At 47.6% G+C, this 16,344-nt stretch overlaps 1 protein-coding gene across 1 annotated transcript in view; it reads left to right on the forward strand.

Moving 5' to 3' along the window:
• Positions 1-16,344, forward strand: part of LOC309799070 (forkhead-associated domain-containing protein 1-like) — a 161,761-nt gene that overhangs the window by 124,738 nt on the left and 20,679 nt on the right. The gene's annotated exons all lie outside the window — the stretch shown is intronic.

Genomic DNA, 16,344 nt, shown 5'->3' on the forward strand with positions numbered 1-16,344 from the left:
CACATCAAACCCCCTGCTTCCTTCCTCCCCTCCCACCATGCTTTCTGTGTCTGTGAATTGGACTATTCTAGGTTCCTCATATAAATGGAATCTTACATTGTTTGTCCTTTTGTGACCATCTTATTTCACTTAGTATGATATCCTCATGGTTCATTCCAGTTGAATATTTCATTGTATGGATTCACCACATTTTGTTTACCTGTTCATCCATCCATGGCCACTTGTGTTGCTTCCACCTTTTGGCCATTTTGAGTAAGTTTGTTATGCACACGGGTGTACAACTATGGAATGGGGACTTTATTTTACAAGGTGCTTCTTATATAATTGTGGGAAAAAGTGATGACGACCTCTAACCTTGAGTAGATAAGACGGAAGAAGATGCTTTGTAAGAAGAGAAACGAGGAGAGCAGCAGGAGGAATCACTGACGTGAACAGCACTGTGCTAAGCAATTCACCTGCTCTCCTTATTTCACGCTCATAGCAACCTATGAGATGGGTTCTCCCGTGATCCCCCTTTTACAGACAAGGAATCCGAAACTCAGAGAGGTTCAGTAATTTCCCCAGGGCCACACAGCTAGTCAGTGCAAATTAAACACTATCCCCACTTGCGGAAAAAGGAGGGGAGAAAATCATTTAGTCTGATGCTAGCTGGAGCAGTAGCCTTGACTGGTTTTCACACCGAGGAAAGCATACTCTCACGGTCACTCGAATATGCACGGATTTTTTCAATTCTTATTCCTGCACGCACTTGCACCTTGCTTCATTCCTCGGTTGACTGCAGGCAACTGCACAAGTGTTGCCCTGGCCTGTGCCCAGGGCACTTTGCAGGACTCTCCACAGCCCCATCTTCTCAAAAGCGCTCTCTGCCGGGGCGTCCCCAGCTTGAGAAGCTTCCATCCATGATGCTCATATTAATGGAGGGGTCCTTTGCAGCGTCTGTGTGAGGGCAGCCTGTGGACTGACTGACACATTCCTAAAAATTCCACTTCCTGATGACCCCAACCTGCTGGCTATTTAAAAGAAGAGAAAGGAAGAGGGGAAAAAGGGAGAGGTATTGAAGAGCATCTCTCATCAAATATTTTGAAGCCGAGTTTTTCTAAAAACTTCGTGGCCGTCTTGCTTCCGGCATATTCTTGTTTCCAATTGATTTTGGGGTCCCTGGTGAGGGCGCTGTGTTTCCTCCTTGGATGGAGTTTCCACGGAGGACTGCCCTGATATCATACAGATTAAGTATGACGAGAACTGTTCTTCTCCCGACAAAGAGTTCCCAAATGAAAGCATTTAGTTCAGGTTTTGTGGTGACCCTAACCAATAGAGGAGGGTGTGTCAGCATTTTATTGGGGGAGGGGGGTGAGGTGCGGGGCGGTTAGGAATCCAGATGTGTTTGCAGATGTCACAGTGGTTAGAGCACGTGCCCTGAGGTCAGGCTGACTCCAGCGCCGTCCCAGCCCTGCTCTTGACCGGCTTTTATACTGGACGTGCCCAAATCATCTACCTCTCAGGGCCTCGATCCCCACTCCTGTAACAATAGTTCCTACCACCTTGAGTGACTGTGGTATTAAGTGGGCAAAGTGCGTAAATTGCTTAGTCCAGCATCTGGCACCTAATAAGCACATGATAACCCTCAGCTTTAGAGTCAAGCAAACCAGCATGGAGCAGCCAAGATGCCTCCTTTGTAAGTGTCCTTTTGGACAGGGAAACCTCTAAAGACCTGCCCACGCTAGCAGATAAATACATTTGCAGATAAATTACCCTTAGAATAACATACAAGATGGAAAAATATAAAGAAAAACTCTTGTTTGACAAAGTGCATTGGCAGCCAGGTTGTGCCCAGGACCATCCTTTTTTTTTTTTTTGTGATCGCGGGCCTCTCACTGTTGTGGCCTCTCCTGTTGCAGAGCACAGGCTCCGGACGTGCAGGCTCATCGGCCATGGCTCACAGGCCCAGCCGCTCCGCGGCATGTGGGATCTTCCCGGACCGGGGCCCAAACCCGTGTCCCCTGCATCGGCAGGTGGACTCTCAACCACTGCGCCACCAGGGAAGCCCCCAGGACCATACTTTGTAAATTATACCTCTCTCATCAAAGTATAACCTAGGGCTGCCATATTGCACAACTCCAGGGTCACCCTTCACAACGTAGTCCATGTGGATGGCGCCCACTGAAGCTGTGCAGGACATAACCCGCAGGGCCATCTGCAATGCCCTGAAGCAACCGTTGATTAATCCCATAGAGTCTTGGCACCAGGCGTGGGAAATTGAAGTCCCAGAGTCAGGTGTGCTGCCGTGTTGTGGGTTTTGTTGGTTGTTGCCTTTACTCGTGCTTTCTGAGCTCTGGGAAAGGAGGTGTGGAAACAAGCTGTGCTAGTCACAGTGGCGCCGTTCTTACAAGGCAGCTGAGTAAGGAAACCCACGTCACCCGTATGTATCCATCATGTCTTTCTCTGTTCTGAAATACGGCAAAACGGATGGAAATGGCCAGAATGAAAAAGGAAGCCAGGCGCCACAAATGACGTGCCGAGTTGTTCCATGAGGGGGTTGACAGCTCCTTGGCGGCAGCCCCCATCCCCATGACTGCCTGTGTCTGGCCTTCCCTGAAGCCTGCTCTGCCCTGTTCCCAGTCCAGCCAGACTCTCCCACGTAGCTCCTGGATACTGTCTTCTGTCCCTGCAATGTCATGACGTGCTGTCTTGCGAGAAGCGCGCCCTCTGTCGGCCAATATTCCTTGCTGCTTTAATGGGGAAGCTCTGCAGAACACAATCGAGAAAGCAAGGGCTTTGGAGTTGGATGGACCCAAGGTGAAATGCCAGCTGCAACTGACTTTACCCTTCTGAGCTTCAATTTCCAATTTCTGCCAAGGAGCTACTCATCAATCCCAGGTCCCCTTTCCCCCTTCAGTTGTTTTTATAGAGGTCCCTGGGACCACCCCTATCATGGCATAAACTGAGGCTCAGAGAGTTTCAGTGACTTCCCCAAGGTTAGGCATCAGTCATATAGATCCAGAGACAGGATTAAAAGCCGGCTCTCCTGAGTCCCTTGGAGCCTTTTCCTAATAGCACGAAGCATCGTGGGGCCGTGAGAGCCCAGGCAGGTCCTTCACTGCCCAGCGATTAAGGAAGGTCTTGCAATTCCCAGTCCAACCTGCAATTTCACACGCTGACAGGGGATGATTCATTATGTGGGTAAAAAGGAAAGCCACTGATAATAGGAGAAACTGCATTTTCAGTTATCTGGCTTCCTTGCTTGTTTGGCTCCACTAACTTTTTTTTTGGCTACACCAATGCAGGATCTTAGTTCCTCAACCGGGGATCAAACCTGCACCCCCTGCATTGGAAGCGTGGAGTCTTAACCACTGGACGGCCAGGGAAGTCCCTGGCTCCACTAACTTTTTTTCTTTAATTATTTTATTTATTTTATTTATTTATTTTTGGCAGCGTTGGGTCTTCGTTGATGCGCGCGGGCTTTCTCTAGTTGAGGCGAGCGGGGGCTACCCTTCTTTGCAGTACGCGAGTTTCTCTTTGCGGTGGCTTCTCTTGTTGCGGAGCATGGGCTCTAGGTGCGTGGGCTTCAGTAGTTGTGGCACGCGGGCTCAGTAGTTGTGGCTCACGGGCTCTAGAGCACAGGCTCAGTAGTTGTGGCCCATGGGCTTAGTTGCTCCGCGGCATGTGGGATCTTCCTGAACCAGGGCTCGAATCTCTGTCCCCTGCATTGGCAGGCGGATTCTTAACCACTGCGCCCCCAGGGAAGTCCACCCACTAACTCTTTACCAGGGATATGGCTGCCGTTCCTGGACAAATTCAGTTGCCCCCTTTCTTCTTCTGCTTTGACGATGGTGATCACACGTGGTGGCTAATGTTTTATGCTCATTTATTATGGACCAGGAAGTGTTCCCAGCATTTCACGTGCACTATCTCACCCACTTCTCACAGACTAAGAAATGGCTGTTGGTATCCCTGTGTCTTACAGACAAGGCACAGAAATGACACACTCGTCAGGGTCCCAGAGAAGGAGCAGAGCCGGGAGCCGGACCAGAGTCTGTGTGACGCCGGATCCCAAGGTCTTAACCCGAGGTCGGCACGTTAGGGCCCAGGGCCAAGTGCGGGCCATCGCCTGTTTCTGTAAAGTTTCCTGGGAACACAGCCATCCCATTCATTTCAGTATTGCCTGTGTTGTCGGCTACAATGGCAGCGTAAGCTGGGCAGATCCTATGGCCCACAGGGCTGGAAATGCTTACTGTCTGGCTCTACAGAAAACGTTGACCAGCCTCTGCCTGTAACACTATGCAGTCCTGCCTCTTTCATTTGACTTGCTTTCTAAAAGAAGAACTTAAAATAGAGGGGGGAGCTGGGGAGAAAGAACTAACTCAGATTGAGCCTTACTGTGTGCCAGGAAATGTGCTGGTTAATTGCTCAAGTTTACTGAGGAATAAGAAGAAACAGACAAGCTGGAAAAATAAATTTTGAACAGTCTTTTCAATACCTCTTTAAAAAAGAGCTGGAAATATGTGGTTCTAAATATACATACACATATATATGCATTTGCAAATATAGTAATAATATAATTACATTGACATGGATCTGATAAATGTACTAGACATTAACCTATTATATATACAACAGATGCATATTACAAATTTTGCCTGTTTCTTCAACTGGAAAGTTTTCTTTTAAAACTGTGGACTGTTGGGAATTCCCTGGTGGTCCAGTGGTTAGGACTCAGTGCTCTCAGTGCTCTCACTGCTCAAGGCCTGGGTTCAGTTCCTGGTCAGGTAACTAAGATCCCACAAGTGCACGGCGAGGCCAAAAAACGAAATAAATGAAACTATGGAATGTCTTCCCTGAGTAACTTTTGAAGCAGAAATTTGGGGTTTGTAGTCTGAAGCCTGCTGTAGCTAGAGAACTATTTATCTATCAAAGTTTCTCTAAGCAGCGTTTTACTACTTGTCTTATGATTGGTTCCTTGGTCTTAAATCATTCTTCTCTGGAGATGCTGCTTTACTTTTATAAGTTGAAAGGTAAATTTGGTGCATGATGACAGTCTGGTGGGTTTTATTTGAGCATGTCATAACCTTTAAAACAACTTTCACTCTGAGTACATAGTGATGCTTATGCTAAAGTCTCAGTAAGCATACTGTCCAGGAAATTTGATTGTTTGCAAGTGTCAGAAAACCAACTAAAACTAGCCTAGGCAAAAAAAAAAAAAAAAAAAAAAAGCTCATGGAACTGAAAAGGCCAAAAGCTGCAGCTTAGGCCCAGCTGGATCCAGGTGCCCAAATCATGGTCAGGAATGTGACTCTTTCTTCCCTGTTAGCTTCCCAATCTCAGACAGACTCTTGCCTCACCTGTAGGAAAGTGGCCACCAGCAGCCCCAGAGCCCTCCAAAGTAGCAGTTCCAGGGAAAGAGCCAGCATCTTCATTGACACTGGCTTGGATCACGTGGCTTCCCCTGAACCAATCAGTGAGGCCAGGGGCCAGGAATGCTCTGATTGTCCAGGCCTGGGTTATGGTCTCACCCCTGGGGTGGAAGGGTCAGAGTTCTATGGACTCAGGATTGTCAGGGAAAGGGTGTCTTCCCTGCAAAAAAATTAAGATGCCCATCCAGAAGATGGAAGAAATGGATGCGGGGGAGGCAAAAACAAAGAAGATGTCCATGACATTAGGAAGCATTCCTATTGCCTAAGTGGAGCCTTGCTAACGGGATTTGCCACTAGGGATCTGGGGGGAGGAAAATGATGAATAATCCACTTTTCCATTGGAAAAGTCCCAGGCCAGTCTCCAAGGAAGCAGAGTTGCTCATTTCTCTCCTGTGGTGAACTGGTGTGATGAGAAGCTCAGAGTCTGGGCCTTAGTTGTCCATCCCCAAGAAGGGTGGTGTTTCCACGTTCCTGGGACCTCTGAATAGGGCCCGTTGTTGAGGAGGATGTGGCTTTACTGTACCGGGGGTTGAGGAGCCGGCAACTGAGTGAATGGCCAGAGAGTATGGTGCCCTTCAGAACAAAGCCTCTTTCTGGTCAAGCTTTGTCATCTCCTACCTGACCTTGTAGGATTTCCTCTACCCTGTGCTCTTACAGGTCCCGTGGGGACTTACTTATGTGATGAGAACTCCTGAGGCTGGGTGTTTTACATCAAAGGCGATTTCCCGAGACCAGTGAAGTGGAGGGCACGGGGCAGCAGGCAGCCTCAGGCTTGGCCTCTGCAGCAAAAACTCACACAAAAGGACCCCTGAGGCTGTGTTGTCACCAGATGTCTACAGGCGATGCAGATGACATCGGGGGAGGTGGAGACGGGAGCGCGGGCTGAACCCTTAGCATCCTGCTGAGACAGAACCCAGACTCGGTCAGGAACCAGGCCGCGTCCTGTTTCCTCTGGCAGACCACACCCTTTGTTACCAAATCAGAACCACGTTGCTCCTTCTCTGAACTTAGTTGATGATCATTCATTCATTCATTCATTCATTCATTCCGTCTCTCTATGTGGCAAGACCGAATTGAAGCAGGCCAAGTCTAGGGGTAGCAAAAGCTATTTGCAAAAATCCGGCTGTTTTCTCATTAGATTCTATTTCCCATTTTATGGACTGACCAGGAAGCTGATTAGAACTTGAAAGGAAAGGAAAAACCGTAAGATTGAAGATTTACAAGAAAATGGGAAAATTAGATGGGCCAGATCTCCTTGAACACAGCTGGGAAAAACCCAAACGAATGGCTTTTCTGAACAGCTCAAAGGGACTTAATTCTTTTAAGTTCCAAAACCTAAAAATAATGTATAACTTGGCGGTTCTGTGTTCTAAATGTATAACCCTGATTTCTCACACTGAAGCCCCGTACATGATTTACCCTTTTCTTGGGGACATAGAATTATTACCCATCTCTGAGTTATGGTGACACCCCGGGAGCTGTTGAGATAAAGGCCATTTGTCCTGGCACCAAGTAGCACCCTCTCCTGGCTTCTGAGATCTACTGGCCATGTTTTCTAGTCTCCATTCTGTCTTTCCAGGTCCATGGCTCCTCCATGCTGCGGTCAGTGTCCCTGCTCGCCACCATCACCCCTACCCCCCAGGCCCTTCCAGACCATGGGAATTAAGCTCCACATCTATGTATGTTAAATTCTTCTGTAAGGAAGCCGGTCTCTTCTCCCTCCTTTATGTATTTCCTCACTAATGTATCTATGTCAGTATGGATCCATGTATACTGATTTTACACTTTGAATTATAATCCAATACTCATTAAATATTTCTTCGCTCAAATTCTTCCAGCCTTGGCCACTGGGAGCTCTTTCAGATTGCTTGCTGTGTCCTTGAGCATCTCCCCACCTTTTCGTTTTGGGCACTTCCTTACTCTCTGCTGTTACAAGATGCGCCAGGCTTAGCATGTGTTTTCCCCATCCCAGCCCCAGAATCAAAGTGCTTTTTATTTACACTCCATTTGCCAACTGTTCAGCTCAGTCAGCGAACACCTACCATGAGTAGCAGGCACTCTGCTGGGTGCCAGCACAGCCAGCGATTGGCTGGTAAATATTTAATGACCAGCTCTCTGGAAAAAGTAAAGTTCATGCATGCATAGCATAAGGTTTACTGATATAAAGAATGTGTAGCACAGTCTTTCCATGTAACAAGATATACAGTACTCTTTCTTGTAAATTCTATATAGCCAGCTGACCCTCACAGAATGCTTTCATTGACTTTAGGTGAACTCTTGTATCCATAGCCAATTTCTCATTGCAGTTGATGAATGAGAGAGTTCCCAACCTGAGCACTGGTGGGTATTTTTGGATATTTTGGATTTATGAATAATACAAGTGAAAAAAGAAAGATGTTAGAACTTCACATGTTCATCAGTGACATGAGTGACTTTGTTGCTGCATCAGATAATAATTTTTAAATACTGGAAGAACGTTTCCCCAATTTTTTGCTCTATTCATAACATAACGGCTAAGACACAACATGCTTTTGTATAATCTGCATTGTTAACATTTTCTCCATTACCGTCTTAAGTCTAGGCAATCAACAAAACAAACAAACAAACAAAATCAAGCTCTACATGAACCACCGTTATTAAACCTATTTATAAAACTTTTTAAAAACCAAGCCCTCATTTATAACATTTCCTGATTTCTATGGTGTAATACGCCCTCCACGGTCAATTTCAAGCTCCCAATGACACATCCCTGAATACAGAGAAGGAAAGAGAGGTGTGGTAACACATTACTATGTAACATTTCCAACAGAAACATATAGTAGAGTGAAATAACCTCAAGAGCATAGGTAATAATAAAATAGAGTAAAATAATTAGGAAAGGGTGAGTTTTAAGTTTGTATAACTTTTGTTTCTGATATAATTTAATTGTAAACTTATGTAAGTTAATTCGTATTAATGGCTGTGTTTATCAACCAGTTGGCAAAATTCCTGGACATTTAACAATCGGTTCTCGTGAGCGGGTACCAGCTGGGCCCAGGACTCCTCTGGTACAGCAGTGAACATACCACAGGTCTTCCCGGATGGAGGCTGGGGTCCTCTGAGCTGCTTCCAGCGCGTGGCATGTACCAGATGAATAACACTTCCATAAGACAGTTGTCAGTGTTCCTAGAAAATCCCATTTCTAAGTGGCCCATGCGATGTCTTGTGTTTTTTCACACCATCTAATGTTCATTTCCTTTTTTTAACTTGGAAAATATCCTATCATTCACTAACCAATCTTCTAAGATCCGTTTGCGAGTATGGAAAGCAGGTAATAAATCATGACTTCGAGTAACCTAGAAGTCCTAAGAGCACAGGTATTGGAGTCAAATTGTGTCACCACTTCCTGGATGTGAGACCTTGGGCAAGTCGTTTAACCTCTCTGAGCTTCAGTTTCTTAATCCACACAATGAGGGGTAAAATGCCTCCTGCAAGATTATTCTGGAGATCAGATGAGACGACACGCATTAAGTGCCCAGCACAGTCTGTGGCACCTCTGTGGCTTCTCTACACAGTGGCTCATAGTCGTTGTATTGTCCACAATTACTTACAAATGGCAGAGCACATAACAAGCTCTCCAAGGGCAAGGTCTAAGTTTCCACCTTCTCTGCAGGCTCCAGGGCTTCCTGGCAGAATTCATGTGTACTGTACGCACTCGATGTGCAAACTACTTCGAATTTTTTTTAGGGTCTCCTGTTCAACTTACACTCTTCTCAGGGTTAGAAGCAGATATTGGAGAAATAACACAAAGAACAAATAGATAATTTGAAAAAAAATGGATAGTGATTTCTTGAGTAAATCATGGACCTGTGTTTATTAAAGCTAATATAAATTCAGCCGTGGATGTGGTCATGGTTAATCCAGGTGGTTGACAACCTGCTTTTTTTTTTTTTTTTTTCGGTACACGGGCCTCTCACTGTTGTGGCCTCTCCCGTTGCGGAGCACCAGGCAACTAAAGCCTGGGTTTGAATCAGACTCCACGTCTGACCAGCCGCGTGATCCCGAGCAGGGGGCCTCGCCTCTCTGAGTCTCAACCTGGCTCCCTTGCAAAATGGGCACATTCATGGGAACGTCAGCCTTCAGCAACGCTGTGACGAGTATCATTGTAGCATGTGTGAACAGGCTTTGTAAACTCTGGAGTGTTCTGTGAGGTATAAACTACCCTCTATTCTCATTAGAGGGAATTCATTTCATAACCTGCTCCTGGCTCTTGAACTTTGCTGTGCATCCAGTCAGTGCTGGATGATCTGGAACCAACAGCTGGTCTATTTATGGCTGAAAACCCACAGGTCATAGGAAGACAGAAACACCCGAGCCCCTGGGTGGCCACAAAGATAAGGTCCGTGTCTCGAGGACCGATGACATGGTGGTCACTGAAGGAACAGGCCCCCTCCTGCCCCTTCCACTAGTGACAACTGAAAACCTTGGTTTCCCCAACACCCCGATCCAAGATCAACCCGACTCTTTGCCCAACGTTGGAGAAGTACCGGCGTGTCCTGCAGGCCTGGCTGGCCCCCTCTGACGGTGTGTTGCCTCCTTCCACAGATCAGTGCCCTACAGCAAGTGTACAACAAGGTGCTGTGCCAGACCCTGTCTGAGAGAATCTTAGAAATCACCTCCCTGAAGCACGAGGCCGAGAACTTAAGGAGGGAGGCCGCCATCACATCAGGTGAGGCCCTTCTGCATTCAGGCCCCAGAGCTTCTGCCCTCCCCCTGCAGACATCACCAGTCAACCAGCACACCTGTGCCCGTGACATGGGTGCAGCCTCAGGGATCACCCGTGTCGCTGCATTAGAGTTCTCCCTCAGTGGAGGTTTCTTGCCACCCAGTTCCGAGGGCAGGGCCTGGTAAATATTTGAGAGAATGTTATCTCTTTGCTACAAGGTCTCCTGAGCACTGGCCCCACCAGGGAGAACACAGGTCACCTTGTGGCTTGGGTGGTTCCACAAAGCAGCCTGAGTGCAAACTAGAGCGTGGACAAAATGGGCTCACTCCTTTAAGGCACACATGGTCTCACCCATTTCAGCCGAGTGCACTTGGGCCCAAGTGAAAACATTTTCTAATTTGATCAGAGGTGGTTCCCTGATAAAGGGCTTGGGTTGTGAGAGGTGCAGCCAACACACAGCTGTGGCTGAGCTTTGATTCCCTGGATTCCTTCATTGCTTCCACATGTTTCTTGAGCTCCTACTAGGTGTCAGGCCCCGTTCCAGGCTCCGGGGAGGGAGAGCCAAGCAAGACAGTCAGATTCCTGTACTCACAGATTTGGGAGGGGGTGACAGACAATAAAAGTAAACGGATGAATACACAAGCCCACGTCAGAGAGCAGTGGTGCTGTGGAGAAAATAAACTGTGTGTCGTGGTGGCCAGCGCTTCAAGCGGGGAGGCCAAGGGGGACCAGCTTAGTGGGTGTGCAACCATGGAACTCAGGTGGGACTTGAACCCGTGGGCTGGGACTCGAACCCAGTGAGAACCCACTATCTTTTAATCGAGATCACGCATCTGGTCTCGCGACTTAATATAGCTCAGGTTCTTTATGTCTCATCGCAGAAAGAATTCAGTGAGAGACAAAGTAAGAAGTGGATTTCTTTAGAGAGAAACACACTCCACAGACAGAGTGTGGGCCATTTCAGAAGGCTAGAGACCCCCAAATATGGGGCGGTTGGGTTTTATGGGCTGGGTAATTTTATAGGCTAATGAGTGGGAGGATTGGGACAACTCTAATATTTTGGGGAAGGGGCGGGGATTTCCAGGAATTGGGCCAACACCCACTTTTTTTTGTTTTTTTTTTTTTTTTCTGTATGCGGGCCTCTCGCTGTTGTGGCCTCTCCCATTGTGGAGCACAGGCTCCAGACGCGCAGGCTCAGCGGCCTTGGCTCACGGGCCCATCCGCTCCGTGGCATGTGGGATCTTCCCAGACCGGGGCACGAACCCGTGTCCCGTGCATCGGCAGGCGGACTCTCAACCACCGCGCCACCAGGGAAGCCCCACCACCCACTTTCTGACCTTTATGCTCAGCCTCCGAACTGTCCTGGTGCTGGTGCGTGTGTCATTTCGCTCATGTATTACAATGAGCCTGTAATGAGGCTCCAGTTCCCCTGGAAGTCGAATCTTACGCCCCCTTGGACCTAGCTGATTCTAACCAGTTTATGTTGTATCCTCCACGGCTATGTCCTTCTTTTAGAGAGGACCTGTTTCAGGTGCGCAAGGACAAGCCAAGGGCAAGAGAGGCTGCATGGAGTGAACAGGGGATTGTGGGTCTGGGCAGGGTCGGGGGGTCTGGGTTTTTATTCCAAGGGTGTTGGGAATCCAGTGGAGGTTTTCAAGCAGGAACTGGCATGCCTAGAGACCTGAAGAGGATGGGACCACTCACAGACGAGGGGAGGGAGAGAAGCAGGTGACAGGGAGGAGGCAGTGAGCCTTGGAGGGGCACATCACTCTGAAAGCAGCCAGCGCGTAGCAGGAAACATGCCCACAGCTGTAGAAGTCAGGCATAGCATTGAGTCGCACGTGAATCACCATCTCTGTATGAATCTGTGCTTTCCTTCTGCCTCACTCTGCAACTTAATCACACCCAGCCCCACCTCCTGCTGCCCCCAGGTCTCTGCTTATGCTCCTCCCTCACTTGGGATGTCCTCAGATATTTTTTGAGCACCTCCCCCAGGCTAGGTGCTGTTCTGGGCACCAGGAATGGAAGGATGAACTCACTGGTCCTCACCTTCCTCCCGTATGTCGGCCAGTGAAACCTCATCCAAGCATCAAGCCTGTCTCAGATCCCACCTTCTCTGATCAGGGAGTCGGACAGACCTGGGTTGGGATAACGCTTGAGATGGGCTGGACCCACTCAAAGTGTGGCAAGCCGCAGAGGGATTTCCAAGTAACTGAACTGTGTCCTGGAGGCAAAGCTCATTTTTAAAATGAAATTCTGGAGCATTTTGTGCTTTATTTCATAGACATTCTTGATTGATACCTACCACTAAAACTGGGCCTGATGTTCTTTCAAGAAAAGAACCGTAGGAGATAACCCAATACCACTGCATTTATGCACCCTTCTTCCCACTTTTATTCAAAATGATACTACAATGCAAGAGGGAAGAGATATGGGGAGATATGTATATGCATAACTGATGCACTTGGTTATAAAGCAGAAACTAACACACCATTGTAAAGCAATTATACTCCAATAAATATGTTAAAAAAATGATACTACAGTAATGGAGTAGTTATCTATTGCTGCATAACAAGTTACCCCAAAATGTAATGGATAAAACCCCAACCAATATTTATGATCTCCCCCAGTTTCTGTAGTTCAGGAATTTGAGCGGGGGGTGACTTAGTTCTCATGAGTTGCAGTCAAGATGTCGGGTGGGGCATCAGTCATGTCATCTAAAGCCTCGGGGGGCGCCGGAGGATCCCCCTTCAGAATGGCTGCTCATGTGGCTATTGGCTGGAGGCCTTAGTCCCTCAGCACACATGCTTCTCTCTAGGGCTGCTTGAGTGTCCTCACAACACAGCAGTTGGCTTCCCCCAGAGTGAGTGATTCAAGAGGGAGCAAAGAGGAGGCCACAGTGTCTTTTATGACCCAGCCTGAGAGGAAACAGTCCGTCATTTCCACAGTATCATATTGGTTCCCCTGGCAGCCCTATTCAGGGTGGGAGGGGCTACACAGGGCATGAATTCTAGGCGGCAGGGATCATTGGGGCCATTTTGGAAGCTGGCTGCCGAAAAAAATAATAGGCACCCTTTAACAAACATAATTTAGCCACTTTGTGTTCTTGGGACATACCGCATCATTTGACCCTTACAATAACTCTGTGTGGGACAGACAGTGGGAGGTGAAATAGCTTGTCCAAAACCACGAAGCTAATAAGTGGTAGAGAGGGGTCCAAACTCAGAGGACTGTGAAACCAACCACCCCATCAATAGCGTCCAGCAGTGCCCTCTGCCACACGCCCGTCTCCTGGCCTCTGGAGAAGAATTCCTGGACCTTCCCTGTGCTGGGCCTTTGTTCCCCAGGCCCATGGTGTGGCCTCTCCTCCCAGCTTTGCCTGGCTTGTGCCCACAAGGGGCCCCTAAAGGCTTCTCCTCTCGCTGCTGCTGACCGCCCCTCATTCTCACTGAAGCCTCAAACCCTGTTCCGTGGACTTTGCTCTCATTCCCATTCCTGCTCTGGGACCCTTGGAAAAAGCCTCCCCAGTTCTAGGCGGGCACCGGTGGTGGCTCAGGCTTGGAAGGTCTTGTCCGAACGTTGGCTGACAACCATGGTGTTGCCAATGATCCTTCCTGCCTCTTTGACCTCCATGAGTCTTTTGTTTTGGTTTGGTTTGGTTCTTTTACAGAGATGGTGTCATCTTTGCAAAGAGACGTGTTAGTAAAGGATGGTCAAGTTCAACAACTACAACAGGAGGTGAATCAACTGAAAAGTGAGAACAAAGAAAAGGATCACCAGCTCGAAGCCCTCAGCTTCAGAGTGAGTGTCGGGTCATCAGCAAATTGTAGCTGCGAAAAGCAGACACAGTGGAGTCACATGACACACGGTGGTGAGATGAGGCCAGTGCCCAAGGACACAGGGAGGGTAGCTGCTGGGCAGGTGGCCAACTTCTCTGAAGCCTTTCAAAGGACAGCATGTATGTGGCTCAGAAGAAGCATAATAGATTTTCAAATCCAGCAAACATTTTCTAACCCCTATTATAAATTAGTTTGTTTAATCCCAGCAACAAACACCCCTATGAGCATATACTGCCATTGCAAAGTTTAACATTAAACAGAATACGATCTCTCTGTGAGCACGGATGACCACACGGCTGCGTCGTGGTCCCAGAACCACTGGTTCTCATAACTGTCTTCAAAGCAGAACGTCTGAAGATCCAGATGCAAACACGCAGACTCTCATTTCCTCCTTAGACTTTAGTGTGCAGAATGTCTCTATGGAAGATGAACGTGGTAGGCAAGCAAAGAGCTTTTTCCATGTAACTTTGACTATTTGCAAATCTTGCCTTCAATGCTAACTTTAGAATCCTGACTCTATAGGATAAGATTTCTCAGTATTTGTATGATGTGCCTGTTTCTGTGAGTCAAGGTAAAACCTCAAAGCTTTCATCTCAGGTGGCAACTCAGAGATTCCCAGAGGCTACCCGATAGCTAGGTCTGCATGGGGGTGGGGTGAGAACAGACCTTGAGGTTCCAAGGAAAAGGCACAATAAGTAATACCTGGTACGTAGTACCATACCCAGTTTGGAGCTGGTGAAAGGCACTGCATGAGCTTTGGGATCAGACAGACCAGGGTCCAATCCCAGAGCTTTCTTTTCTTGTAACTTATTTGGCCTCCATTTCCCCATCTGTGAAATGGGGATGACAAAATCGTTTTCCAAGAAGTGGGAGGCTGGTTTTAGTTGTGCTCTTCTGCCTCTGCCCGAGGTCGGCTGCCTGGCCAAGCCCTCTGCATTCATTTCTCCCAAGCAGAGTGTCTTCCCAGGCATGTGCTATAGCTGTTTAATGTGGGGTGTGTGTGTGTGTGTGTGTGTGTGTGTTGGGGACGGGAAGGGGATGCAGAGCTGGTGCTAAGTAGAAGAAATCTGCAAAGACAGCACCTGCTTGGCTCTTCTACCTCCTGAAGTGCATTTGGATGATTTATGTCCCCGTTTCCCCTTCCTCGTTGACCTTGGAATGAGGTCCCTTCTCCTCTAGACTGTGCTGGCCAATAGCACAAGGGCTCGTCACCACCAAGGGTACTGCTCTTGTGAACATTTGAGATGCCTTTTTTTTAATGACATACATCATGTGTGTTAATTTTAGAAAAATAAGTAGTTGACATTGAAAAGAAAAAGTAAAAAGAGAGGAGAGGAAATGCTACCTTGAGAAATCAGTGTTAATATTTTCATGTCTGTTTTTCCAGTCTTGTTTCTATATATTGCCTAGAAATCAATCAATCATTTTATAGTGAATTTCTACTATGCACATTTTTTAAATTTTTAAATACTGATTATTTTCCATTCTAATAAATCAATGCTCTTATCATTCGTCTTAAAAGCTACATACTTTCTCCTGGATGTACCCAGTGTTATAAAGTGGTCTGCTGTTCTAAACAACACTTGGGTTGTTTCCTCTTTTTTTTTTTTCTTCCACTGTTACTGACAATTCTGTGAAGAGCATCCTTGAAACTACAGATTTACTTATTTCTCCAGTCATTGTCCTTAAGGTACATTCCTAAAGTGGGAATTGCTGGGTCAAAAGAAGGCACATCCATCCTTATGCCCTTAATGCCTGTTGCCAAGCCGCCCTCGGGCAAGACACCTCCGTTTACCCCTCCACACCAGTCAGGGCAGTTGTGTCTTTGAGATGCAACCTGCACAAAAGCCCTAAGATGGACCTGGGCTCACTGGCTCGGCCCCGTCCACCCTCACTGGTCACAGCGTGAAAATATCCCAATTCCTGCACCCTAAGTACCCAGACACTACAAAGCTGGATTTCCCCTGCGGTGAAGTTTGCTGGCTTTTGAAGAGGAATTTAGACGCTCTATTCCTCAGAACTCATGAGAGGGGTGAACTGGGAACGACTGCAGGATCCCGTGCTCCCATCACACAAATGGTCTCGCCTCTCAGAATTCAGAGGTGTGATTGGGTTATACAGCAGGAAACACTCCTGGGCGTGAACACAGGTACTTGGGACCCCCAGCCAAGCCCCCGTGGCCTTGTCCTTTTTCTCCACAGTGCTCAGTGCTGAAAGAAGAGTTACAGAAGGAAGATGCCCAGAAGGAGAAGTGGGAAGCCCAAGAGAAAGAGTTAAAACTCTGCAAAACCGTGCGTTGAACCTCCTGACCCCTAGGTGTCCACTGAAAGCCTAGATTGTGGCCTTGAGGGTTTTGGAGGGGTTCCTTGGCCCATTAGCTAGCACAAGC

The sequence above is a fragment of the Mesoplodon mirus genome (assembly GCF_964341445.2).
Source record: "Mesoplodon mirus genome assembly, chromosome: 3".
NCBI classification, from domain to species: domain Eukaryota; kingdom Metazoa; phylum Chordata; class Mammalia; order Artiodactyla; family Ziphiidae; genus Mesoplodon; species Mesoplodon mirus.